Below are 6,000 nucleotides of genomic sequence, written 5' to 3'. Positions count from 1 at the left end.
AAATATGAGCCATTATGTATCAAAGAGCTCGACTTATATACCAGCTATCAGTTCAGTTCAGTTGCTCAGTCATGTCCAACTCTTTGCGACCCCATGAATTGCAGCATGCCAGGCCTCCCTGTCCACCAACTCCCAGAGTTCACTCAGACTCACGTCCATCGAGTCCGTGATGCCATCTAGCAATCTCATCCTCTGTTGTCCCATTCTCCTGCCCCCAATCCCTTCCAGCATCAGAGTCTCTTCCAGTGAGTCAACTCTTCCCATGAGGTGGCCAAAGTACTGGAGTTTCAGCTTTAGCATCATTCCTTCCAAAGAAATCCCAGGGCTGATCTTCAGAATGGACTGGTTGGATCTCCTTGCAGTCCAAGGGACTCTCAAGAGTCTTCTCCAGCACCACAGTTCAAAAACATCAATTCTTACATTTCCTTAAATTAAACTAAATCCATAGTGATCATGGGTAACAGTTTGATATACTGGCTTAAAGGGAAATACACCAATGTCTGAAAATAATTTATTTGAAAGATGATTTTATATGATGCTTTCTCTCAAAAGTATGCTTTTAAAATGCTAGTTTTATAATACAAAATTGTTCTATGGCAATTGATATTTTGAAAATAAAAGGACAGTAAAAAATCATATAATTAAGAGAACATATAATTTTTCAGTAATATGCTCTTATCCAAAAACATCATGGAGGCAAATGGTGAAAGATAATATTAAGACTGTCTACTTTCAACTTGGGCTTCCCTGGTGGCTCAGAGGTTAAAGTGTCTGCCTGCAATGTGGGAGACCTGGGTTTGATCCCTGGGTCAGGAAGATCCCCTGGAGAAGGAAATGACAACCCACTCCAGTATTCTTGCCTGGAGAATCCCATGGATGGAGAAGCCTGGTGGGCTACAGTCCACGGGGTCACAAAGAGTCGGACATGACTGACCAAGCGACTTAACTAAACTTTCAACTTAGGAACTAAAATCACAAGCACCTAATGAACTGAAAGAGGAATCTTAATTACGAAAGGAGAAAAGGTTTGACCTAGTTTAGGCATGGCTAGATAGTACTAACTGTGCTCCGTAACTTACATGTGTGCTTAGCCACTCAGTCGTGTCCGACTCTTTCTCATCCTATGGACTGTACCTTGCCAGGCTCCACTGTCCATGGGAATCTCCAGGAAAGAACACTGGAGTGGGTTGCCATCTCCTCCGCTAGAGGATCTTCCAAACCCAGGGACTGAACCCAGGTCTCCTACACTGCAGGCAGACTCTTTACCATCTGAGCCACTAGGAAAATCACTATAACTTACATATTATATTTTTAGAAAATCAAAGTAGATTAAATGATTCCAAAGGTTTTTCAAGATACTTTAAAGTTAAAAAAATATGTCAGCAGTATACTTAGCCACTTCTATTCTTTCCTAGTTACGAATGAGTAAAGGATTAAATCACAAATGCAATGCATATACTTTGTCTTCCAAGTTAGTATTTTTGGATCAAAGGAAAAACAAACCTTGGTTTTATGCCCAGTTGTACAAATGCCAATACCTGAGACATCATATTTTAAAGCAATATAAAAAGTAGAATAACACTCTGGAGAAAAATTCTGTAGTAGGTGTAGATGTGGTTTTCCCAAATTTCTGCTTCAATTCTGAGACAGCTATTTTTAATAAGCCATTTGGCTTTCAAATGTGTGCTAACTATATCAAAACATAAAATTCATTCACATATCCTATATATCAAAGTCCTTATTCTAATGTGTCTTCCACTAAATAGAAGTGAAGAAGATACAAGCATCCAGTTAAAGTATGCATGCATTCCTAAATTTTTCTGACACCCCAGGAAACCAAAACTGCCCAGAAAACACTACCTTTAACTACGTTTTATATATATATTATGTGTACATATGTCTGTGTGTGTGTGTATTCTTGAGAGACAGAAAGTGATTAAGAGATATGGATCCTGACTAGAAAAAGCACATGATAACTCAGTCTCTCATCCATTCTACGGAGTGGCTTCCTTCATCAATGTCAAATGAGATTATATTTTGTATCATGTTAACACTGGAGAGTAGATTGAGTGCAACAGCTTTTTGAGTGCAGGTTGTGTTACAGCTGTCAAAAATCAACCAGAATCACATGTGAATTTACAACCTAGAGCTGAAAGGTCTTTTCAACCTTTTGAACCGAACATGGGAAGCAAAAGGTTTAGAATGCATTTTGACTTTTGAGAGTTGATGCATTTAATAAAGCTTTCTAAAAAGAAAATAGCTATGAATAAACAATGTATTCCATGACATAACTAAAATAATATTTCTAAAGGATCCATTAATGACAGAATATCATTTGTCACTACAAACTATGAAGACCCATGGATGAATCTAATTATCCAAAAATAATAATTTTATTGGGCATTTGTTTAAAAACTAAAAAGCTATGCAAACACAGCTACAATAATTTATGACAATATCTAATTTAGTACCTAAGTAATGTGTTTATTCAAAACTGGCATAGTCTTAGTCATAACATTTAAATGTAAAATATTATAAAGAAACATGCATAATATATTTTAAAATATAAAGAGAATATATAGCACAGTAGAAAACATAAAACATTAATAGAAATTTCTTATGGTGGTGAAATTACAGGTAATCTTTGCTTTTCAAAATTTTTATAGAGTAAGTTGCTATTATTTGATAAGAAAAAAAGCAAAACACATAAATGTTTGTGTATGTTAGTTACTCAATTGTGTCACACTCTTTGAAACACAATGGACTATTGCCCACCAGCCTACTCTGTCCATAGGATTCTCCAAGCAAGAACAATGGAGTGGATAGCCATTCCCTTCTCCAAAGGTTTTCCCAACCCAGGGATTAAACCTGGGTCTCCTGCATTGTAGGCAGACTCTTTACCATCTGAGCCACCAGGTCAGCCCTGGTGAATTTGGATTTAAAACTGCCACTATTTTCTCCTTGGTTCCAGGTCTTGCCTACCTAACTGGGTTCAATCATTCCCTCCCTCTGGATATGTCTAACTGCATGAATATCTGCAGTTGGTAATAAATCCACCAAAAATTACCAGTGAAAAGGAGAGGACCATCAGAATTAGACATCTGTATTATACAGCAGGGTCTATTATGGTATATCTGAATTCTAAAAATAATTATAATTTTAAAAATAAGTATGTTAAAAAACAAAAATAATTTTTCTTCCCACAGCTGATTTATCATTCTCTTTTTTCTATGACCACCTTAACTTAGCAGCTACTCAAAAAAAAAAAAAAAATCAGCTTTATTAACTTCCAATCTCCTGCTAGTAAATTGTCTTCACTTAGATCAGCAAGTGAGCTTTCTTACTCAAGTAGGAGTTTAAGTTTTAGCAGTTTCCCAAACCAGGCATCAGTGTCCATCATCGGATTCTGGGAAAATTGCAGCAAAGTTCTATTGCCAATTGAGTAAAATCATCTAAAGCGGCTCTAACAGAACTGGCTGTGATGAGGGAAATATTCTATAGTTGTTCCATTCAATAAGATGGCCATCAGGCAACTGTTGACCTCTAAGCAACTGTTATGTAACTAGGACTGAATTAAAAATGTTATGTAACTTTAGTTAAAATGTAAACTGCGAAATGTGAGTAGCATACTCAAAGAATTCAAGTTAACACTTTATCCTCAGATTCAAAGGAAGTTATATGGCAGAAGAGTAAAATGTCAGGTTGTAGTTTTAAAAGATTTACTGAAATACACTGTTCATGCCATAAAACCCACCCACTTAAGTTGTACAAGTCAATGTTTTTTAATACATTCAGGGACACGTATAATCATTACCACAATCTCATTTTAGAACATTTAATCATCGTAAAAGGAAACGTTGTACACATTAACAGTCACTCCTTGCTATTCTCCTAATTTCCAGTACCAAGCAATTACTAATTTACTTTGTTTCTATATAGTTCCTTATTCTGGACATTTCATATGGAATGTTGGTCCTCTGTGACTGGGTCCTTTCACTTAGTATGTTTTCAAGATTCACTCATGTTGTAACATGCATCAGCATTTCATACCTCTTACTGGCAAACATTATCCTACTCTATGGATATAGCATATTTAACTTATTAATTTGTCAGTTGATGGACATGTGGGTGTTTTTCACTGTTTGGATGATATGAATAACACTACTATGAAAATCCTTGCATATGTTTTGTATGAATGTGTGTTTTCATTTCTCATATGTACTTAGGAGTGGGATTGCTGGGTGATACGCTACCTCAGTGTTTAAGGTTTAGCGAACAACTTTACCAAAGCAATTTCTGCCATTTTACTTTTCCAATTGTGATGTATGCGAGTTCCATTTTTTCCACATGCTAATCAATGCCAGTTTTGTCTGCCTGTTACTGCAGCAATCCTAGTGGATGTGAAGTGGTATTGTGTAGTGGTTTTGCAATTTCCTATTAATAACAACGCTGAGCATCTTTTCATGGCCTTATTAGAGCAATTTCTTAAATAAATTTCTCTCTTCAAACCATTTACCCATTCTTTTAAGTTTTATTTATTTACTTTTGGCTGTGCTGGGTCTTCGTTACTGCACTGACTTTTTCTGGTTGTGGTGAGTAGGGGCTACTCTCTAGTTGCAGTGTACAGGCTTCTCATGATGGTGGCTTCCCTTGTTGCAGATCACAGGCTCAGGAGTACAGGCTCAGTAGTTGTGACACATGGGCTTTGTTGCCCTTTGGCATGTGGAATCTTCCTAGACCAGGGATTGAACCTGTGTCCCTTGCATTGGCAGGTAGATTCTTATCAGAGAAGTCCCATTTACCCATTTTAACTGGGTTATTTTTCTGTTATTGATGATTTTTGATATATTATGGATACATATCTCTTATTGAGTATGCATTTTGCAATATATTCTTCATTCTGTGGGATGTCTTTCATTTATTTCTTTTCGCAGTATGAAAGTTTTACATTGTGAAGTCCAATTCATTGGATTTTTATTTTGTCACTCATACTTTTGTTGCCCTATCTAATAAACCACCAGCTAACCAAAGTTCCCAAGATTTACTCAAGTGTTTCATTTTGAGTTATATTGTTTGTATAAAATGAGACAGAGATTTAATATTACTTTTCACATGGATATGCTGCTTACCTGGAACCATTTTTTTCAAATTTCTTTCCTTTACTGAACTATAAACCAATGCATCATATTTAATAGTTTATTTTGCATTATCAATGCCATTTCATCATTTTATATGTCTATTTTCATGCCAGCACCAGACTCCATGATTACTGTAGCTTTATGACAAGCTTAGAATTCAGGAAATATCAGGCCTCCATTTTATTTTTCTCTTTCAAGAAGAGTTTTATTTTGGCTATTCTTGGTTCCTTCCTTTTGTTATGAATTTCAGGATCAGTTTTTCAATTTCTTAAAAGAAAAAAACAACTGGGATTTTGGTAGGGAATGCAATGGATCTAGACCTTAATTTGGGGAGTGTTGACATATTAACAATAGTTTGATTCATAAACATAGATGTCTTTCAATTTATTTAGATCTTTAATTTTGTTTAGCGATGTCCTACCATTTTACCAGTATTGCACTTTGCTAAATCTATTCTTAAAAATTTTTATTCTTCTTGGTGCTCTTATAAATGGACTTTGTTCTTAGTTTTTTTCCTTTAATCATTGCAAGTGTATAAGAGTTATAACTAAATTTTCTGTGTTAATATTAAGCCCTACAATTTTACTGAACTCATTAGTTCTAATATGTCTTTTTGTGTAGATTCCTTAGAATTTTCTGTGGACAATATTAAGACATCTGCAAATGGAAGTAGTTTTTTGTTTTAATTTAGAAGCCGATTTCCCACTTATTGGAGAAGGAAATAGCAACCCATTCCAGTATTCTTGCCTGGAGAATTCCACAGACAGAGGAGCCTGGCAGGCTACAGGGGTTGCAAAGGGTAGGACACAACTGAGCGACTATCACTTCCCACTTATTCTTGCCTAAATGCCATGGCTAAAAC

Source organism: Budorcas taxicolor, chromosome X (assembly GCF_023091745.1).
Source record: "Budorcas taxicolor isolate Tak-1 chromosome X, Takin1.1, whole genome shotgun sequence".
NCBI lineage: Eukaryota > Metazoa > Chordata > Mammalia > Artiodactyla > Bovidae > Budorcas > Budorcas taxicolor.
Note: the sequence above shows the minus strand (reverse complement) of the source record.